Genomic DNA, 24,307 nt, shown 5'->3' with positions numbered 1-24,307 from the left:
CCGCTAATTCTCAGAAAGTGCTTTCACATCGCACACTGACCCGTGTCGACACGGCAATATGCCGTGTCGATACCGGATTATTTGTGCGATGTGAAAGGGGTATTATTTTGTTTCTGTGCAGGGTAAATACTGCCTGCTTTAGTTTTACACTGCAATTTAGATTTCAGCTTAAACACACCCCACCCAAATCTTAACTCTCTCTGCACATGTTATATCTGTCCCCCTTGCAGTGCATAGGCCCTCATTCCGAGGTGATCGCTAGCTGCTTTCGGTCGCAGCGCGGCAATTAGGTGAAAAAGCGGCATTTCTGCGCGTGCGAAGTACTTTCAAAGAAAACTATGCAGTTTTACACAAGGTCGAGCGACGCTTTTCTGTCGCTCTGTTGATCGTAGTGTGATTGACAGGAAGTGGGTGTTTCTGGGTGGTAACTGACCATTTTCAGGAAGTGTGCTAAAAAACGCAGGCGTGACAGGTAAAAACGCAGGCGTGCCTGGGGAAACGGTGGAGTGACTGGCCGAACGCAGTGCGTGTTTGTGACGTCAAAGCAGGAACTAAACTGAGTGAAGTGATCGCAAGGTAGGAGTAGGTCTGGAGCTACTCAGAAACTGTATGAAAATTTTTACGAGCAGTTCTGCTAGTCTTTCGGTGGTCATTCCGAGTTGTTCGCTCTGTAAATTTCTTCGCATCGCAGCGATTTTCCGCTTAGTGCGCATGCGCAATGTCCGCACTGCGACTGCGCCAAGTAAATTTGCTATGAAGTTAGGTATTTTACTCACGGCTTTTTCTTCGTTCAGGCGATCGTAGTGTGATTGACAGGAAGTGGGTGTTTCTGGGCGGAAACTGGCCGTTTTATGGGTGTGTGTGAAAAAACGCTACCGTTTCTGGGAAAAACGCGGGAGTGGCTGGAGAAACGGAGGAGTGTCTGGGCGAACGCTGGGTGTGTTTGTGACGTCAAACCAGGAACGACAAGCACTGAACTGATCGCAGATGCCGAGTAAGTCTGGAGCTACTCTGAAACTGCTACGAGGTGTGTAATCGCAATTTTGAGAATCTATCGTTCGCAATTTTAAGAAGCTAAGATTCACTCCCAGTAGGCGGCGGCTTTAGCGTGTGCAATGCTGCTAAAAGCAGCTTGTGAGCGAACAACTCGGAATGAGGGCCTTCGTTCGTACTTCTGCTAAGCTAAGATACACTCACAGAGGGCGGCAGCCTAGCGTGTGCACTGCTGCTAAAAGCAGCTAGCGAGCGATCAACTCGGAATGAGGGCCATGGGCCCTCATTCCGAGTTGTTCGCTCGGTAAATTTCTTCGCATCGCAGCGATTTTCCGCTTAGTGCGCATGCGCAATGTTCGCACTGCGACTGCGCCAAGTAAATTTGCTATGCAGTTAGGTATTTTACTCACGGTTTTTTCTTCGTTCTGGCGATCGTAATGTGATTGACAGGAAGTGGGTGTTTCTGGGCGGAAACAGGCCGTTTTATGGGTGTGTGCGAAAAAACGCTACCGTTTCTGTGAAATACGTGGGAGTGGCTGAAGAAACGGAGGAGTGTCTGGGCGAACGCTGGGTGTTTTTGTGACGTCAAACCAGGAACGACAAGCACTGAACTGATCGCAGATGCCGAGTAAGTCTGGAGCTACTCAGAAACTGCTAAGAGGTGTGTAATCGCAATTTTGAGAATCTTTCGTTCGCAATTTTACTATGCTAAGATTCACTCCCAGTAGGCGGCGGCTTAGCGTGTGCAATGCTGCTAAAAGCAGCTAGCGAGCGAACAACTCGGAATGAGGGCCTTGGTTTTGTCCATTTGCTAACAAATTTGCTGCTGCTATCAGATCTGAATAAGGCCCTGTGTCCATAATGTGTGAAGTCTTCTATACAGGCAGGTTCTGACAAGAGATGTGCGCCAACCCCCGCGTTTTGGTTTTGGATCTGTATTAACTTTTTATTTTGGTTTTGCTAAAACCACCTTTACCTTCAGTAATTGATAAAAATTGCTAAATTCACATAATTATTGACCTGAATAACATTACACAACAAGAGAGGGGCAATAGTCAGTAATTGTCCTTTCATTGCCTGAGTTCCAGACAAATCAGTAGAAATGTGACACTATTCCAGGGTGGGGGTGACGCAGGGTTATTTGGGTGATTCCAAAACCTGGGCACTGTTTACATGCGATGCTGCCAAGTCCTCACAGTTTCCAGTGACAACCTGCAGTATGACTGAGATCTTCCACACTTTGCCACGGTAGCAATACCTAATTAAGTGTCTGCTACTCGCCCACGTTAACTGACCAGACCACATCACACGTTCCCAGATTGGAAGTGTTACTTCTAAGTATAGACCTGACATGTGACTCCATTTATTACCTGCGATGTGTGCTAAGAAATGAGTCTCTGGCCCAGTGACGTGCGGTGAGGTCTGTGGCTTGGGAGGCACTGGATGATTCACTAGCCCCCCTCAGTATAAAAATAAAAAATGGGGTTCCCCATATTTAACAAAAACCAGCCAGGGGGGATAATGCCATAGCAGGGGAGACACTCGGTATGAGGTCCCCATGCCATCACATTAAACTCTCCCCAAACCAGTCAGCCCAGGGCTGGAAGTCATTGGAAAGTTGATTGCATGAGCAGCAAAACGTTGCTACGTGCGATCAACTCGTAATGAGCCCCTCTGTCCCCTCCATTGACTGTAAAACTAATTACCATTGACTGGCCATCCCTTTCTCAGACATGCAGTATCTGCAATAGACAGCACTATTTAACACTGAAAGGGAGTATTATATTAATAACATTCCCTAAAGGTTGTTATACACAAAACTGATTAATTGGACGTCATGCATTTTTCTGTTTCATAGAAAAATAAAAGGTGAAGTATAATGTGTTACTGTATTTCTTACCGCCCGTTCTTTCTTCAGGCAGTATAAACTCCCGGGAGTAAATACATTATTCCACCCAGCGGAGATCTGTAGGAAGATGACAAATGGTTCTCTGGTGCCAGATGGTGACATATTAAGACGTTAGTAAACAGATACTATAATATGACTTTGATGGATAAACTCATTAGTGTCAGGAATAACGACAGCAGAGGGAATAGGAGTAATCTGTCACAACCAGTAACGCTGTCCTGTATCCACAAAAAGATGGATTCAGTATGTTTAGCTAATTAGCAGCCAAATGGCATCTAGAGATTGATAGGCATTGACTAAGTCTTAAAACGTTTGAGCGTTTCTAGCTCTGGCTAAGTCATCTGTTGGTGGACTACATGTCCCAGCATATCAAACCAGCCCAGCCATAGTGAATGAAGAGTTTATTTTGGAATTTGTTGCTTATAATTTGTAATTCAGCAACCTATCCATAACTGCATGTTGTCACACGCCGGACTGGAGGTCCCCGTTACAGTACACGGTGCTGTCGCTTCATGGTACTACATCTCTCTCCCAAGCTGTCAGGATGTGTACCATGCTGCCATTTTCTGTCATATCTATAAATGGGATGTAGTCATGTGACCGCCGGTCACATGACCTCCCCCTACATCCCGCTCTGTCACAATCCCGACGGTCGGCATGCCGACTAACAGGGACTTTTTCCACTCATAGAGTGGAAACAGAACCCACGCCGACCGCAGGTCGCCACAAGCCCGCAGCGTGGCGAGCGCAGCCAGCCCGCAAGGGGCTTGCTGCACTTGCATCCACCCCCCCCCCCCCCCCCCGCGCCGCGATTCCGCTGCCAGGATCCCCGCGTTGGTATGCTGACCACCGGTCAAGCATACCACACCCCTACAAATATCCTCAGAGATTCTCTATACTAGGTCTGCGCAGGGCACTCTCCGCAGTCCCCTGTCCTCAGCCTATTTACCAGTCCCTACTAGAGATGTGCGCCGGACCATTTTTTGCTGGTTTTGTTTCTAATTCGTCAACAGGTTTTGGTTTTGGATCTGTATTTTTTTTTTTAAATTGATAATATTAAATCTAAAATCACAGAATTTGGGACTTTTTTTTTAGTTCTTACAGCATTTTAACCTCAATAACATTAATTTCCAGTCAATTTTGACCACCTCACATCTCACAATATTGTTTTCATCCAGTTTAGGCCAAAGGCTGCAGCGAGCTGGCTGGTTACTAAGCGACAGAGCAGCGGCACAAACACACGCCAGTTTGTAGCACATCTAGTAAATTATCCTTTTCTGAGTTATAACTGTGTTTTCAGGTGGATCATACTGTACATTCCTCATTCTAATATTTATTCTACAGTAGGTCCAAATGATTACTGAACACCTAACCCGATTCTTGCTGGAGTCATAGGTACAGTATAATGACCCACAGGTCTGCTCCTTTAATGGATTTTTTGTTTAGAAGTTTCACTATTTACCAAGCAGCTTCTTCTGGGCTGGCAGCAAAATAATCATCTCACGCTCTAATCTCAAATCCATTCCCATCCTGGCAGAGGCGGATCTCCCACGCAGTACTACTGATACTCACTTCTACTCTCTGTTTTCCCTAAACCTTTCCTTCTCTTTATCTCCCTGCGTAGGAAAGAGTTAATGCCAGGATGCAAAAAGGATCCGTTATGACACAAATTTATGGTCATTGTATTACAATATATATTGATGTTTAGGCAATTCTAGTATAGTTCACTTCCATGTGTGGAGATGTTGTCATGATGACTTCTGAGTCCAGAGCCGGCCATAGGCATAGGCAAACTAGGCAATTGCCTAGGGCATTTGATATGCCTAGGGGCATCAGCAGCTTCTGCTTCTGCTGATTAAATGATATGCGGCATGCCTATATTCTGTGTGTAGCATTTCATATGCAGATACAGCCACAGTCTCACACAGTATATAGGCATGCTGCATATCATTTTAATCAGCAGAAGCTGCTTGTGCATCCTAGCCACATAGCAATGCAAATAAGATGCATTTTCATAAAAAAGGTGTGCCCGATGTTAGCATTGAGGCAAGATTTATGGGGACACATCTATATCCAAGCAGAGGCAGAGGTCACAGTGTTAGTGGCAGTGTGAGTGCTGTGTGCATGTGAGTGGGTTGGTTGTACAGTAGTGTTCGGAATATTGTAAGGAGCATTATGTGTGTCATGTAAAAATGCATTAATAATGTGCAACATATGTGTAAGGGGCACTATTTGTGTTATTATGTGTATAAGGTCATTAATAATGTGCGGCATATGTGTAACAGGGTACTACTGTATGTGTGTCATTATGTGTATAGGGGCACTAATAATGTGCAGCAAATGTGTAGGGGACACTATGTTTGTCATTATGTGTATAAGGGCATTAGTAATGTGCGGCATATGTGTAAGGGACATTATGTGTAAAAGGGCATTAATAAAGGTTGTCATAATGTGTAAGGCGCATTATGTTTATAAGGACATTAATAAGGTGTCTCATATGTATAAGGGGCATTAATGTGTGGAATTAGGTGTACAAATGCATTACTAATGTGTGGCATTATGTGTATAAGGTGCTCTACTATGTGGCGTTGCATATAGAAAGGGCACTACTGTGTCATCTAATGTGAATAAAGAGCAATAGAGTGTGGTGTAATGTGAATAAGGAGCAATTCAGTGTGATGTAATGTGAATAAGGGGCTCTACTGTGAGGAGTAACGTTTATAAGGTAAAGTGATACTGCTGTGGATGTAATATGAATTATGGACACTATCGCATGATCAAATGTGAATAAAGTTGCAGTACTGTGTGACGTAATTGGAATTGGGGTTACTATTGTGTGGCCATGCCCCTTGCCAGCAAAAACACACCCCTTTTTGGTGCTGGGAAAGAGGTGCAAGGTCAGAGGCGGAACCATCGGTGGTGCTAGTGGCACCAGCCAAAATTTTGCCTAGGGCATCATATTGGTTAGGGCCGGCTCTGTCTGAGTCTATCTGGGTACCATCACCGTTGGACAGCACTGTACTCTCCACTGTTGCCACTGCTTGCCAGCCTTCCCAGCCTCCACCTCTCCTTTACTCCCGCAGATACAGTAGCCCATTTATCATTAAATATTTGCGGCTTATTCCCCCCAAAAAAAAACATTTTGGGTACGAAAACGCAAATATTTTATATCACCCCCATGTATCTATTTCTGACTGCGGACACAATCCCCATAGAATGCTATAGAGGATGCTGTCAGATTAACCAAGCTCCGGAATGCCATCTTCAGCTTGATCCATGCAGCTAACGCCATCTACAGATGGTGTTATCCAATTGTAGTCTATGGGCTACGATTTGCAGAAAGCACAGGAAAAGGTTCTTCCACTGTGCATGCGTGGTCAGGGGACCGTATATTTGCAGGAATCCTCGCACTGGAGTGAACACATCATAGGGACGTGCTCCTGTCGGATCCCCTGTCCCTGCGTGTGCCGCTTCGTACATCTGGGCGGTGCTATTTTAGGTGCATTGCAAATGCGATTCTTGATAAATGGTCCCCGTAGCCTCTCTACAAACCTGTCACTTTCACCTACAGAGTAACACTAGGATTAGACCCTTTCTCAAACTTAATGCTACCAAAGCCCTCATCCATTTATTACCTCCTGCCTTGACTGCAACTTTATCCTCTGTCTCACCCATCTCAATGTCACACTAAGACTGGGTTTTCCTCTCTCATCCTGCCACAGCCTGCTCTGTCAACCTTTACTCTGACCCATCCCTTCAGAAAATAACTGCAACACCCACTGTCACCCTAAAGCCTGACTCCCCCCAAGAAATTATCTCACTTCATACTCCCTCTCGCCCTATCTGCTCTGCCAGTCACCACTGCTGCCACTACTTACTGGTAATCATTTCCGCCTCTGAGATTTCCCCTGTTCCTCTTCTCATATACCTAATGACTGTACCAGCCTACAAAATGTTAGGACACCCCCTGTATATTTTCCTGTTCCCACCTGCGTATCCTTGTATCATTCATTTTGCATGCTTGCTTGATATATAACTTGCCAATTATGTCTTATATAGAGTAGTTTGCTTAATGACTTGCTGTTCTTGCGTGTACTGTACATATATTCTTCTGTATTGGACCATTTTGCATCTGCTAGGTTTGCTATTTGCACGTTGATCCTCTAAGTCAGCGATGGCCAACCAGTGGCTCTTGAGCCACATGCGGCTCTTTCTTTCTTCAAATGTGGCTCCTAAAACACAAAGTCACATGACCACAACAGATTTGGTAACCACTGCACTCCAGAAAGACACGCAGCAGCACTACGGGGGCTAGAGATGAGATACCCACCAGTAAGTTGGGGGAAGCTGAAGTGACACATGGGGGATCTGGCTGGAGTTACACAGCAGGGTGCTGGCTGAAGTGACAGGAGGGTGCTGGCTGAAGTGACACATGGGGGAGCTGTCTGAAGTGTATTATGTGAATCTGGCTTTTTCAATATATTTTATGTGGATCTGGCTTTTACAATTATTTTATGTGGAAGTTACTTTTTCAATGTATTTTATGTTGGATCTGTTTTTTTCAGTGTATTTTATACCAGGAGCGTAGACTAGCAGGCACAAGGCCACACCCCATTTTTGCATGCTCGCATTCGGCTCGATGTCGGCTCTTTGATGTACCTAACAATTTTTTTGGCCTCTTTGTCTCTGACTGGTTGGCCACCCCTGTTCTAAGTATTAAATGTGCAATGCAACAAGTCCAATTTACTAAAGAATTGTAAAGAAACAATTGTCAAGGAGAGATCTACCTGGTCCCACCCCACAGAAGAAGGAGACACCAAGTGCTGTATACACAGGGTTACACAAAGCAATTCTTATATCCAAGAAGTGAAAGTTTCACGACAGGTGGTGCAAAATAATCCATGATTTGAGGTGTCCCTGGATAAATAAAGGGATTAGTGCACCTCATACAAGACAGGGTGGATTTAGGGTCAGGTCACCCCCAGGCACATTACTGGTCGTTCCCCATCACATCACTGACACCTTCATGGTGGGGCCACCCTGATGCCTCTGGACCGACAAAGCAGCCACACCCTCCAGCATAACAATTTCCTGCCTTTTGCCCTCCAGATTCAACATAAAAAAATAAGTTGTAAAGACAAATAAAAAAACAATCACCTGACCTCATCAAGCCAGCGGCCTAGTAGGGCTCTCATGCAGGGGAGCCTGCTGTGCCACCCCCCAGCAAGTGGCACCCCTAGGCATGTGCCTCGTGTGCCTAGTGGGAAATCTACCACTGCATACGAGGTAGACAGTTCCCATTAGGATCACACTTACATCCATCAATCTCTTGCTCAGACGCATGTTTGAAGGATTCTGGGAAACTCCATAAAAAGATATTCGTCACCGCAGCACTTTAGGTGAAACCGCACCGGAATCCATAATTTAGCTGAGAATAACCTGTACCATTCAGCGCGGCACCACCAATTATCTTCTATTTCTGGTTTCTAAGTGCTTTACTGAGGACTACCTGGAATGGAATGTTTATTTGTGGTGGGGAATGAAGCCAAGGACTGAGCAGGCTGATTACAAATAAACATTAATTTCCTAACTAATGAGCTCTAGAATTACACTTCCATCCGGCAGTGGAAAAGTTAAACAACAGAGTTGACGAAGGTTGCATTATTACTAGCAAATCATTTTTGAAGTCTTTTAATGAGAGATTGAAGTAGCACATACACTGACGGTCCTCTCATTTATCCAGCTGTATCTCCCTACCTTTATCCCTCAAGGTATGGACTTCTTTGAAGTCTTTCCATCTGGCAGCACATTTCAGATTTCGCACATTTTTGTTCGCCTTGCGCCTACAATTCCAGGTTGTAGAACTGCCAATAAAATCATATGGTGGATTTGCTTATAGCAGAGGTTAATAGGTTATTCCTAAGGCCTCACTATAATACTTACATTTTAGGGCAAATGCATTAATTAAGTAAAACTTTTTCTTTGCTTCCTTTTTTTTTACATTTTCCAGAAAAACTCCTTGCACAAACTGAATTGATGTTATAAGTAGACGTATCTCCCAACTTTTTGACATGCTGAATAAAAACAATGTAAGCCCTTTGCCCATCCAAATCCTCCCCAAAATGCTCACTTTGCCCATATTGTGTGAGATCTGTCAATTCCTAGGTCCACAAGTCATTAGAGATAAGCGGGTTCAGTTCCCTGAGAACCGAAACACCTCCCCCCCCGAATTTCACTACTCGAGGCCGGATCCGAGCGCGGCTCGGGTTTTCCCGCCTGACTCGGAAACCAGGAAGAGGCAAAACATTATCATCCTGCTGTCGGATTCTCGCGGAGTTTGGATTCCATATAAGGAGCCGCGTGTCGCTGCCATTTTCACTCCGACATTGGAGAGTGTAGCAAGAGGACGTGTCTCCATCCTCCGTGTCTGTGCGGGAGGGAAAGTGGGGTGGCGATTATAGTGCTGTCTTGTGCTGCTCAGTCCAGTGTAATGTCTTATGCTGCATCAGTCCAGTCACAGTGGTGGTGTCCTCTGCTGCCATATGTCCAGTGCTGCTGTATAAGTCCAGTCCAGTGGTGGTGTCCTCTGCTGCTATATGTCCATTGCTGCTGTATAAGTCCAGTCCATTGCAGTGGTGCTGTGTTGTCCTGCATTAGTCCAGTGGTGGTGTCCCTGTGCTGCTGTATAAGTCCAGTGGTACTGCCGTATATGTCCAGTGATACTGCCGTATATGTCCAGTGATACTGCTGTATATGTCCAGTGATACTGCGTATAAGTCCAGTGATACTGCCATATAAATCCAGTGGTACTTGCGTATAAATACAGTCCAGTGATACTGCCGAATAAGTCCAGTGATACTTCCGTATATGTCCAATGGTACTGCCGTATAAATCCAGTGATACTGTTGTATATATGTCTAGTGATACTGCCATATAATTTCAGTGATACTGCCGTATATGTCCAGTGGTACAGAAGTATAAATCCAGTGGTACTGGCGTATAAATACATTCCAGTGATACTGCTGTATATGTCCAGTGATACTGCCGTATATGTCCAGTGGTACTGCCGAATAAATCCAGTGATACTGCTGTATATATCCAGTGCTACTGACATATAATTCCAGTTATACTGCCATATAATTCCAGTGATACTTCCGTATAAATCCAGTGATGCTGCCGTATAATTCCAGTGGTACTGGCGAATAAATCCAGTGATACTGACGTATATGTCCAGTGGTACTGCTGAATAAATCCAGTGATACTGCTGTATATATCCAGTGCTACTGACATATAATTCCAGTGATACTGCCATATAATTCCAGTGATACTTCCGTATAAGTCCAGTGATGCTGCCGTATAATTCCAGTGGTACTGCCGTATAAATTCAGTGGTACTGGCATATAAATCCAGTCCAGTGGTACTGCCGTATAAGTCCAGTGATACTGCCGTATATGTCCAGTGGCACTGCCATATAAATCCTGTGATACTGCGGTATATGTCCAGTGGTAATGCCATAGAATTCCAGTGATACTGCCGTATAAATCCAGTGGTACTGGCGTATAAATCCAGTCCAGTGATACTGCCGCATATGTCCAGTGGTACTGCCGTATAAATCCAGTCCAGTGGTACTGCCATATATGTCCAGCGGTATTGCCGTATAAATCCAGTGATACTGCTGTATATGTCCAGTGTTACTGCCATATAATTCCAGTGATACTGCTGTATAAATCCAGTGATACTGCCGTATAAGTCCAGTGGTACTGCCATATAAATCCAGTGGTACTGGCATATAAATCCAGTCCAGTGGTACTGCCGTATAAGTCCAGTGATACTGCCGTATATGTCCAGTGGTACTGCCATATAAATCCTGTGATACTGCTGTATACAGATGTGTCCACTTACATCTTTGCTTTTTTACCAATTTGGCACAACATGCAAAACACGGCTAAGCTGTTTTTTATGAGTAGCGAGTGGATGTATTTAAAAATTTTGGTTTGCCATAATAGAATATGTATAAAGTAACATTATAAAGAAGAAAATTAAGACAAATCACTAGGCATTTAAATATATGAGTTACTGCGCTTATGTGTGATAGCTGCTCCGTATAATATGAACAAATATGGTTTAGAAAAAAGAGCGCTTGTTAAGTGTAGTACCGCACATACCTGTAAAAAAAATTTTTTGGGTTAGTAAGTAATGTTTACAGCCCCTTTTAGAGGTGTTGTTTTTTTGAGATCTGGATTGAGGATTCCGAATACTGTGGTCCGGTACCCGATGCGGGTGTTGTTTATATGATGCAGTCCCGTTCTATCTATCCCTACTGACCCTACCTTGCAAGGCGCTGGCTGCGGCTTGCTTCCGGTTTTCAGACCTGGTCTCCTCGCCGCTTGCTAGCGGTGTCCGTGCAGGTTGTATCGCCGGGCGGTCAGTGATGACGTGTACCTGCGCCTCCGATCTCTGTCTCTCTCTCTCCAACGCGTTTCGGGGTGTAACCCCTTTCTCAAGGATGAGGGAGTGTGATTTCCTTTTCCTTTTTATTTGTTAATTTTTCAAAAAAAAAAAAAAACTACAAAAAACTTTATTGTTCATTTTGTTAAAAACCGGAAGTAATCATCCCGGAAGTTATGTGTTTGGCGGCAACCATGTGCCAATTTCATTCTGTTAAAAAATTATGCTTTAAGGTATGGCGGTTTTATCAATAATTAAAAGTAATAGTAAAATAGATAAAAGTAAATTAAAATTTAGTTTGTATGAATTAATTTATGGAATTATTAATTTTTTAAAAATGCATTTATGTCTATCTCTACGTTAAGACCAGAGGGTTGTAATGTTTGCATGAAGTAAATCCATTTAGTTTCTTTTCTTCTAAGCTCCAGACATAGGTTTCCTCCTCTCCAATTTTTTTGCACTTTTTGTATACCCATGAATTTTAAGCTTGATGGTTCTTGTTGATGATGGTCCTTATAGTGTTTAGATACACTATGTGTCTCCAAGCCTCTTCGTATGTTGTAAATATGTTCCGAAATTCTGATTTTTAATTTTCTTTTTGTTTGTCCGATATACTGATATCCGCAAGGACATTCCAGGAGATAAATGACTCCTTCTGTGTCACACGTGATTCTTTCTCTGATTTTATATGATTTTTCTGTGATTTTTGATTTGAAATCTGTTATTGGTTGAATGGAGTTTTTATTTGTCGTTTTACAAGCTTTGCAATTCAAGCAGAAAAAATTGCCGTTACGTTCATTCCGATCCATTCCTTCTTCATGTAAATGGCTTCGTACTAAGTTTTGTTTTAGGTTCTTCGCCTTTTTATATATTATTTGTGGTTTTGATTTAATGTACGGGGTCAATTGTTTATCCAAAAATAAAATATGCCAATGTTTCTGTAGAATATCTTCTAGATGATGAAATTGGCTATTGTATTGGGTGATAAATGCTGTGTTGTAGTTGTTGTTGGCAGTTTTGTGATTATATTGAATCATACTTTTTCTGTCAATAGTCTTTATTTTTTCTATCTCTTTGTTTAATGTTATTTCATCATAGCCTTTCTTTATGAATTGTTCTTTCATATTTGTACATTGTTGGTGGAACGTGTCTTCTTGTGTACAATTTCGTTTAAGGCGTCTAAATTGGCCTCCTGGGATGTTTTGGAGCCAATTCTTGTGATGATTACTGGAACGATTCAGCATGTTGTTACCGCTGACTTCTTTTGTATGATTCCTTGTATGTAATTGGTTATCCAGTACAAAGATTTCCAGATCTAAGTACACCACCATTTGTTTACTGATTGTAAACGTGAATTCTAGTCCATAATTATTGTTGTTTATGTATTGCAGAAAATTTGTAAGTGTTTGTGTTGATCCTTTCCAGACAATTAGTAAGTCGTCTATATATCTTTTCCAAAGGATTAGATGTTCTTTGAAGGGGTTGCTGTTCCAAATTTTCTCTTCTTCCCACCTAGCTACAAATAGATTTGCGTAGCTAGGCGCGAAAGAAGAACCCATCGCGGTTCCTTTCACCTGATTGTAATAGACTTCATGATCCCAAAAGTAGTTTCTGTTGAGTATGTATTGTATACACTCAATAAGAAAATTTATCTGTGCGTTGGGTATTTTTGTACTGGTTGAAAGAAAAAATCTGCTCGCTTCACATCCCAGATCATGGTTAATGCATGTGTAGAGCGATCTTACGTCACAAGTACATAGGATGTATTCCTCTTGCCATTCAAAGGTATCAATTATCTGTAAGATATGTGGAGTGTCTTTGAGATAACTCTTCTGTTGTTGGACTATGTCCTTCAGGAAAGTGTCAACATATTGAGAAAGGTTTGATGAAAGTGATCCTATCCCCGATACTATGGGACGACCAGGGGGATTGGTCAAGTTTTTATGAAGTTTGGGGAGTTGATAGAAGGTGGGAATTCTAGGATGTTCGATATATATGAATTCCTTTTCTTTTTCTGTCAAAATTCCTATGTCTCTACCTTCTTCCAAAAGTTCCAAAAGTTCTTTTTGGTATAATTCTGTTGGATCTCCTTTTAAAGTCTTGTAGGTATTCGTATCAGATAGTAAATTGAGAACTTCTTGTTGGTATTTCTCTTTTTCCATTATTACTAAACCTCCACCCTTATCGGCGGGCTTCAAGACTATAGATGTATCTTCCTTCAGCTCTTGTAGGGCGTCTCTCTCTTCTTTTGTCAGGTTGTATCTTTTCTTTGTGGTTTTGGAAATGTTCGCAATGTCTTTCTCAACAAGCCGTTGAAAGGTCTCTATGTGAGGACCCTTTACATGTGCAGGGAAGAATGTTGATGTTGGTTTTAATTGACTGTGTAAAAATTCTGTTGATTGTTCATTCGGAAAGGGTTCTGTAGATTTTTCTGAGAAAAACTTTCTAATACATAATTTGCGTATGAATTTATGGACATCTATGTATATGTCAAAACTATTTGCGTTTGAATGTGGTGAGAACTTGAGTCCTTTCTTTAATAGTGATATATGATGCACCGACAATTCCTTCTTGCTTAGGTTGTAGATCCCTTCATCCTCCAAATTAGATGTTCTTTCTATTGTTAGTTTCTTTTTGTGTATCTTTTTTCCACCCCTGACCCCCCTTCTCCTGATGAGAGGGCCTGTCGTTTTGTTTTTGGTTCTACTGATGTCTGTTTCCATATTGGAGGTTGTGGTCCCTCCATCAACTCCCCTAAAAAATGTTGTTCCTGTTCTTGATCTTCTTCATCTTCTTCCTCTTGTCTAAGTGTTCTCTTCTTTGATATATTGGCTAACTTGTTCTCTTCCACATTCTTCATAAGCGCTTGATATTCCAGTCTTTCCTCTTTCTTGGCTTCTTCTCGACCTTTATTGAAAGATTTTAATTCCGTCGTAGAATATTCTTTACGGTCATAGTGAAAATTTCTAGGATTGTATGGAAGATATTCTTTTTTCTGATATGATATTCGTGGTCTTTCTTTTATTAGGGTTTTATTTGTTGTGTTTCCTTGATATGTTTTTTTTGGTGGTCTATAAGGAGTATGGTTCTTTTGTTGTGGACGTGTTTGTGAAGAATCTCGTTTGCTCTGTTTTGTAGTTGTTGTATATGGATTGGAGGTTCTTCTGTCATTCTTCGTATATTGTGGGTTTTCTTGATAGTCCCTGTAGAATTTCCTCTGCTTTTGTTGAATTATGTCTTCCTCTAATTTTTCCATTTTCACATTAGTCATTTTCATTAAATTAATATAATCTGGCATGTTCTTCAGTGGTTCAAACTTATTCTCAGTTGTTTTTATTTTTTCACTCAATAATTCAAGAGATTTTTTTCTTTCCTCTATAATTAGGGTCATTAAGGCATTTGAACAACTATCTAGAACGGTGTTCCATTTCGAAAAAAAGTTGTTTGAATCTATTGGGTCAAAGGTAGGATTTTTTTGTATCCGTAGACCCCTAGGAATAAAGCCTTTTTCCAAGTATTTGGTGAGGGTCGTAACCTCCCACCAATATTTAATTTCTTGCTGATAGTCTTTTTCTAATTTTAAAAACTGTGTGCAAAACCCTTCCTCTTGGTCATTTTGTTCTGGAGGTGGTTTATCTATTGTGAAAATATCTGTTATATTTAATCTGCTGGGGTGTGTTATATGACTAGTCATAGCTGCAGTAATTTAGAATAACAATGATTTAAATATATGAGTTACTGCGCTTATGTGTGATAGCTGCTCCGTATAATATGAACAAATATGGTTTAGAAAAAAGAGCGCTTGTTAAGTGTAGTACCGCACATACCTGTAAAAAAAATTGCAGTACTGCAGCTATGACTAGTCATATAACACACCCCAGCAGATTAAATATAACAGATATTTTCACAATAGATAAACCACCTCCAGAACAAAATGACCAAGAGGAAGGGTTTTGCACACAGTTTTTAAAATTAGAAAAAGACTATCAGCAAGAAATTAAATATTGGTGGGAGGTTACGACCCTCACCAAATACTTGGAAAAAGGCTTTATTCCTAGGGGTCTACGGATACAAAAAAATCCTACCTTTGACCCAATAGATTCAAACAACTTTTTTTCGAAATGGAACACCGTTCTAGATAGTTGTTCAAATGCCTTAATGACCCTAATTATAGAGGAAAGAAAAAAATCTCTTGAATTATTGAGTGAAAAAATAAAAACAACTGAGAATAAGTTTGAACCACTGAAGAACATGCCAGATTATATTAATTTAATGAAAATGACTAATGTGAAAATGGAAAAATTAGAGGAAGACATAATTCAACAAAAGCAGAGGAAATTCTACAGGGACTATCAAGAAAACCCACAATATACGAAGAATGACAGAAGAACCTCCAATCCATATACAACAACTACAAAACAGAGCAAACGAGATTCTTCACAAACACGTCCACAACAAAAGAACCATACTCCTTATAGACCACCAAAAAAAACATATCAAGGAAACACAACAAATAAAACCCTAATAAAAGAAAGACCACGAATATCATATCAGAAAAAAGAATATCTTCCATACAATCCTAGAAATTTTCACTATGACCGTAAAGAATATTCTACGACGGAATTAAAATCTTTCAATAAAGGTCGAGAAGAAGCCAAGAAAGAGGAAAGACTGGAATATCAAGCGCTTATGAAGAATGTGGAAGAGAACAAGTTAGCCAATATATCAAAGAAGAGAACACTTAGACAAGAGGAAGAAGATGAAGAAGATCAAGAACAGGAACAACATTTTTTAGGGGAGTTGATGGAGGGACCACAACCTCCAATATGGAAACAGACATCAGTAGAACCAAAAACAAAACGACAGGCCCTCTCATCAGGAGAAGGGGGGTCAGGGGTGGAAAAAAGATACACAAAAAGAAACTAACAATAGAAAGAACATCTAATTTGGAGGATGAAGGGATCTACAACCTAAGCAAGAAGGAATTGTCGGTGCATCATATATCACTATTAAAGAAAGGACTCAAGTTCTCACCACATTCAAACGCAAATAGTTTTGACATATACATAGATGTCCATAAATTCATACGCAAATTATGTATTAGAAAGTTTTTCTCAGAAAAATCTACAGAACCCTTTCCGAATGAACAATCAACAGAATTTTTACACAGTCAATTAAAACCAACATCAACATTCTTCCCTGCACATGTAAAGGGTCCTCACATAGAGACCTTTCAACGGCTTGTTGAGAAAGACATTGCGAACATTTCCAAAACCACAAAGAAAAGATACAACCTGACAAAAGAAGAGAGAGACGCCCTACAAGAGCTGAAGGAAGATACATCTATAGTCTTGAAGCCCGCCGATAAGGGTGGAGGTTTAGTAATAATGGAAAAAGAGAAATACCAACAAGAAGTTCTCAATTTACTATCTGATACGAATACCTACAAGACTTTAAAAGGAGATCCAACAGAATTATACCAAAAAGAACTTTTGGAACTTTTGGAAGAAGGTAGAGACATAGGAATTTTGACAGAAAAAGAAAAGGAATTCATATATATCGAACATCCTAGAATTCCCACCTTCTATCAACTCCCCAAACTTCATAAAAACTTGACCAATCCCCCTGGTCGTCCCATAGTATCGGGGATAGGATCACTTTCATCAAACCTTTCTCAATATGTTGACACTTTCCTGAAGGACATAGTCCAACAACAGAAGAGTTATCTCAAAGACACTCCACATATCTTACAGATAATTGATACCTTTGAATGGCAAGAGGAATACATCCTATGTACTTGTGACGTAAGATCGCTCTACACATGCATTAACCATGATCTGGGATGTGAAGCGAGCAGATTTTTTCTTTCAACCAGTACAAAAATACCCAACGCACAGATAAATTTTCTTATTGAGTGTATACAATACATACTCAACAGAAACTACTTTTGGGATCATGAAGTCTATTACAATCAGGTGAAAGGAACCGCGATGGGTTCTTCTTTCGCGCCTAGCTACGCAAATCTATTTGTAGCTAGGTGGGAAGAAGAGAAAATTTGGAACAGCAACCCCTTCAAAGAACATCTAATCCTTTGGAAAAGATATATAGACGACTTACTAATTGTCTGGAAAGGATCAACACAAACACTTACAAATTTTCTGCAATACATAAACAACAATAATTATGGACTAGAATTCACGTTTACAATCAGTAAACAAATGGTGGTGTACTTAGATCTGGAAATCTTTGTACTGGATAACCAATTACATACAAGGAATCATACAAAAGAAGTCAGCGGTAACAACATGCTGAATCGTTCCAGTAATCATCACAAGAATTGGCTCCAAAACATCCCAGGAGGCCAATTTAGACGCCTTAAACGAAATTGTACACAAGAAGACACGTTCCACCAACAATGTACAAATATGAAAGAACAATTCATAAAGAAAGGCTATGATGAAATAACATTAAACAAAGAGATAGAAAAAATAAAGACTATTGACAGAAAAAGTATGATTCAATATAATCACAAAACTGCCAACAACAACTACAACACAGCATTTATCACCCAATACAATAGCCAATTTCATCATCTAGAAGATATTCTACAGAAACATTGGCATATTTTATTTTTGGATAAACAATTGACCCCGTACATTAAATCAAAACCACAAATAATATATAAAAAGGCGAAGAACCTAAAACAAAACTTAGTACGAAGCCATTTACATGAAGAAGGAATGGATCGGAATGAACGTAACGGCAATTTTTTCTGCTTGAATTGCAAAGCTTGTAAAACGACAAATAAAAACTCCATTCAACCAATAACAGATTTCAAATCAAAAATCACAGAAAAATCATATAAAATCAGAGAAAGAATCACGTGTGACACAGAAGGAGTCATTTATCTCCTGGAATGTCCTTGCGGATATCAGTATATCGGACAAACAAAAAGAAAATTAAAAATCAGAATTTCGGAACATATTTACAACATACGAAGAGGCTTGGAGACACATAGTGTATCTAAACACTATAAGGACCATCATCAACAAGAACCATCAAGCTTAAAATTCATGGGTATACAAAAAGTGCAAAAAAATTGGAGAGGAGGAAACCTATGTCTGGAGCTTAGAAGAAAAGAAACTAAATGGATTTACTTCATGCAAACATTACAACCCTCTGGTCTTAACGTAGAGATAGACATAAATGCATTTTTAAAAAATTAATAATTCCATAAATTAATTCATACAAACTAAATTTTAATTTACTTTTATCTATTTTACTATTACTTTTAATTATTGATAAAACCGCCATACCTTAAAGCATAATTTTTTAACAGAATGAAATTGGCACATGGTTGCCGCCAAACACATAACTTCCGGGATGATTACTTCCGGTTTTTAACAAAATGAACAATAAAGTTTTTTGTAGTTTTTTTTTTTTTTGAAAAATTAACAAATAAAAAGGAAAAGGAAATCACACTCCCTCATCCTTGAGAAAGGGGTTACACCCCGAAACGCGTTGGAGAGAGAGAGACAGAGATCGGAGGCGCAGGTACACGTCATCACTGACCGCCCGGCGATACAACCTGCACGGACACCGCTAGCAAGCGGCGAGGAGACCAGGTCTGAAAACCGGAAGCAAGCCGCAGCCAGCGCCTTGCAAGGTAGGGTCAGTAGGGATAGATAGAACGGGACTGCATCATATAAACAACACCCGCATCGGGTACCGGACCACAGTATTCGGAATCCTCAAGCCAGATCTCAAAAAAACAACACCTCTAAAAGGGGCTGTAAACATTACTTACTAACCCAAAAAATTTTTTTTACAGGTATGTGCGGTACTACACTTAACAAGCGCTCTTTTTTCTAAACCATATCAAATCACTAGGCATAGCTAAATCTCTGAGTCCATGGCATGCAAAACTGTGCCATACATGGCGGGATTTAGCAAAGATGTATGTGGACACATCTGTATGTCCAGTGGTAATGCCATATAATTCCAGTGATACTGCCGTATAAATCCAGTGGTACTGGCGTATAAATCCAGTGATACTACCGTATAAATCCAGTGATGCTGACATATAATTCCAGTGATACTGGCGTATAAATCCAGTGGTATTGCCGTATAATTCCAGTGATACTGCCGTATAATTCCAGTGGTACTGGCGTATAATTCCAGTTATACTGCCGTATAAATTCAGTGATGCTGCTGTATATGTCCAGTGGTACTGCCGTATAATTCCAATGATACTGCCGTATAATTACGGTGGTACTGCCGTATAAATCCAGTGGTACTGCCGTATAAATCCAGTGATACTAGCGTAAAAATACAGTCCAGTGATACTGCCGTATATGTCCAGTGATACTGCCATGTATGTCCAGTGATACTGCTGTATATGTCTAGTGGTACTGCCGTATAAATCCAGTCCAGTGAGACTGCCATATATGTCCAGTGGTACTGCCGAATAAATCCAGTGATACTGCTGTATATGTCCAGTGCTACTGACATATAATTCCAGTGATACTGCCATATAATTCCAGTGATACTTCCGTATAATTCCAGTGATGTTGCCGTATAATTCCAGTGGTACTGGCGAATAAATCCAGTGGTACTGCCGTATAATTCCAGTGATAATGCTGTATACTGTATGTCCAGTGGTACTGCCATATAATTCCAGTGATTCTGCCGTAAAATTCCAGTGCTACTGCCGTATAAGTCCAGTGATGCTGCTGTATAATTCCAGTGGTACTGGCAAATAAATCCAGTAGTACTGCCATATAATTCCAGTGATACTGCCGTATACGTCCAGTGGTACTGCCGTATAAATCCAGTGGTACTGGCGTATAAATCCAGTCCAGTGATACTGCCGCATATGTCCAATGGTACTGCCGTATAAATCCAGTCCAGTGATACTGCCATATATGTCCAGCGGTACTGCCGTATAAATCCAGTGATACTGCTGTATATGTCCAGTGTTACTGCCATATAATTCCAGTGATACTGCCGTATAAATCCAGTGATACTGCCGTATAATTCCAGTGGTACTGCCATATAAATCCAGTGGTACTGGCATATAAATCCAGTCCAGTGGTACTGCCGTATAAGTCCAGTGATACTGCCGTATATGTCCAGTGGTACTGCCATATAAATCCTGTAATACTGCTGTATATGTCCAGTGGTAATGCCATATAATTCCAGTGATACTGCCGTATAAATCCAGTGGTACTGGCGTATAAATCCAGTGATACTACCGTATAAATCCAGTGATGCTGGCATATAATTCCAGTGATGCTGCTGTATATGTCCAGTGGTACTGCCGTATAATTCCAATGACACTACTGCCGTATAATTACGGTGGTACTGCCGTATAAATCCAGTGATATTGCCATATAATTCCAGTGATACTGCTGTTAAATTTCCAGTGGTACTGCCCTATAAATCCAGTGGTACTGCCCTATACATCCAGTCCAGTGGTACTGCCATATACGTTCAGTGATACTGCTGTATATGTCCAGTGGTACTGCCGTATAAATCCAGTGATACTGCCGTATATGTCTAGTGGTACTGCCATATAATTCCAGTGATACTGCCGTATAAATCTAGTGGTACAGGTGTATAAATCCACTCCAGTGATACTGCCGTATATGTCCAGTGGTACTGCCATATAATTCCAGTGATACTGCCGTATAATTCCAGTGATACTGCCGTATAATTCCAGTTATACTGCCGTATAAATCCAGTGATGCTGCCGTAAAAGTCCAGTGGTACCGCCGTATAATTCCAGTGGTACTGCAGTATAAATCTAGTGGTACTGCCACATAAATCCAGTCCAGTGGTACTGCCGTATAAGTCCAGTGATACTGCCGTATATGTCCAGTGGTACTGCCGTCTTAGTCCAGACCAGTGGTGCTGCCATATAAATGTAGTGGTGCTGTCCTGTGCTGTATATTATTTATTCCAAATAAAGGGATTATTAATATTTAATCCAAATCATTTTTACAGGGTTTGCCCTGTGTGGTGTAGAGGTATGACCTCTTTTGCTGCATTTTGTTATATCACTCCAGAAAAATAATGGAGAACAAAAATTTGGAGGATAAAATAGGGAAATATCAAGAACCACTTCCTCCTACTGCTGCTGCTGCCGCTGCTGTTGTTGCTGCTGGGAGTCGATCGTCATCCCAGAGGGGAAGTCGGAAGACCACTTGTACTACTTCAGCTAAGCAAATGACTGTCCAACAGTCCTTTGCGAAGAAGATGAAATATGACAGTAGTCATCCTGTTGCAAAGCATATAACTGAGGCCTTGACAGCTATGTTGGTGTTAGACGTGCGTACGGTAGCCGCCATTAGCTCAGTGGGACTTAGAGAATTGATGGAGGTAGTGTGTCCCTGGTACTAAATCCCATCTAGGTTCCACTTCACTAGGCAGGCGAAACCGAGAATGTACAGAGACGTCAGAAAAAGTGTCCTCAGTGTCCTAAAAGATTGGAGAGATCATTGCAGAGGCGTCACTCACCTCTGTAACACCCGGTGCGGCAGAGAGGGGAAAGGGGGTGGGGCTTCATACGAATGGGTGGGGCTTAAATAGAGGGTGGGGCTTTGCGGGCGGCACCCATTTTTAGCCATTGAAGGCACGAAAAGGGCCGGGGCTTTTTGGGAGTGGGCAGGGCTTTGTGTCCCGACACCCTTTTTTTGTCACTGGGGGGTGTGAGAGGTGAGGGCTGACTCCCAGGGGTGCTGTCCCTGCAGTGCTGGCTCCCACACAGTGACAGGAGCCGAGTGCTGCACATAATCCAACAGTGCAGCACTCGGCTCCTGTCACTGTGCAGGAGCCGGCATTTTGGTGTCACCACTGGGCGGGTGACACCCGGGAGCGGGCCGCACCCCCCGCTCCCCCTTTGTGATGCCACTGACTCACTGCACCTCATTTACTTCTTTGCATCATGTGCTGTTTGGGGACTAGTTTTTTTAAGTGCCATCCTGTCTGCAACTGCAGTGCCACTCCTAGATGGGCCAGGTGTTTGTGCCGCACACTTGTGTCGCTTAGCTTAGTCATACAGCTACCTCGGTGCAACCTTTTAGCCTAAAAACAATATTGTGAGGTGTGAGGTGTTGAGAATAGACTGGAAATGAGTGGAAATGAATGTTATTGAGGTTAATAATACCGTAGGATCAAAATTACCCCCAAATTCTGGGATTTTAGCTGTTTTTATGTTTTTTCAAAAATCATCCAGATCCAAAACCAAAACACGAAAGGGTGGTTGTGGCAAAACCAATCCAGATCCAAAACACGAGCATGGAACCAGAACCAAAACACAAAACACGAAAAGTGCCCGCCGCACATCTCTACAAGTCACCGACCCACCAAAATCTGGACAGTGGGCATTGTGAGTTATGAATTAATGAAGACAGTAAGGAGCAGAAGGACAAGGATTTTCCATATTCAGTGTTTTTTTTTTTTACACTTAATGTCTTGTTATTTATTTTATTCTCTTATTTTCACAATTATATCAGCTAGGGAAGGTGCATGGTTGGTGGGAGGCTGCGTGACAGCTAGACTCATCCGGAGATGGCTTTGACATCTCTTTGCTTCCTGCCCTGGTGGCTTTCTCCCTCCCAGGGACCAGCCACTGGTGTGGGCTCATTGTAACCCCTGCGGCCCTGCTAACATTAGTAATTACCTCTTATAGGCAGATATTAACCTTTTTTTTACTAAAATAATGTGAAAAGGGATGTTTTCACACCCATTTCACATTATTTTAATATCACTTTAATGTATTAAAGGGCTTTTGGGGTAGTATTTGTGAAAATCTGCTCCAACCCCTTAACTCACATTTTTTTTTTACAAACCAGGATCACATTTCCAATATTTATAATTGAAAATGTGACCTAATAAAAATAAAAAAAACACCACAGTGAGCCCAGTGATAATAACACTGTCCTGAGGTAGCGTTATCAGAGAGCTCACTGCAGATCCTGTACTTCTGAACAGCTTTTTCTAACCCAAGGCAGAGAAAGCTGTCCGGGGAGCCGGCAGTGTGATCAGCTGTTTGTGTTCGATGGACACACAACTGATTAGTTAAAAAAAAAAAAAAAAATCTGTGGTTAGATGGTGATTCCACATGCTATATACCAAGCTCTTCTGTGATCGAGTGGTGATGTATTATAGCCTATGTACACAGATTAGTCTGATCAGATGGTAATGATGTCAGGGCCGTCTTTTCGTATGGGCTCAATGGGCAGTTGCCCAAGGGCCCCAGGAGTAAAATTGCCCTAGACTGATAGCTGAGGGCCTCTTTTTACAGGGGTACCAGCTTTTTTAAAATCGGCCCTGGGGAACCAAAGATTTCCAACTTCAAAGCATTGGTCCCCATCCAAGCCTGTTAATTGCTCTTCCCAGCCAGATTTCTCAGGTTTTGTCTGAGTTAGAGAATTTCTGAGGGTATACTCCAAAAGCTGGGACTCTCCCCTTTCGGTGGCCACTGGCAGCTTGTCTCTACTATACCCAGAACCAGAGATATTAGCCTTCCAGCAGCTGATCCCTGCTCCAGCTCCACACGCCTAGTATACAGTTTTATATTTTCGTTGGTGGATTGCTCTGGCTCCTGAAGTCTGATCCCCAAGTTCCCTGCACCTACTGAAAGGTGGGACTCTCTAGTTTTTTTTATCCCATTGAAAGCTAAGAAATCTATTTCCAGGAACTGTTGATATCTGCAGTCAAGCAGGCTGCCCTCCCACCAGAAAATGATGACTATTAAGCCCACTCCACTATCCACCCCTCCCCTGCGTATTACAACCCCCATACCACCCTGGAAGTCATGTACCGGGGCCCCTTCATTCAGCCCAATGCCCCATCTACAGTTTAGTGTTCTCCCTTCCACCCCATCTCCCACCATCTGTGCAGTAAAGGAGTAATAAGAAGAAATTACTGCTCCAAGTCCTACATGCTGAGCAG

The sequence above is a fragment of the Pseudophryne corroboree genome, chromosome 4, assembly GCF_028390025.1.
Source record: "Pseudophryne corroboree isolate aPseCor3 chromosome 4, aPseCor3.hap2, whole genome shotgun sequence".
NCBI lineage: Eukaryota > Metazoa > Chordata > Amphibia > Anura > Myobatrachidae > Pseudophryne > Pseudophryne corroboree.
This window is presented reverse-complemented; position numbering follows the sequence as displayed.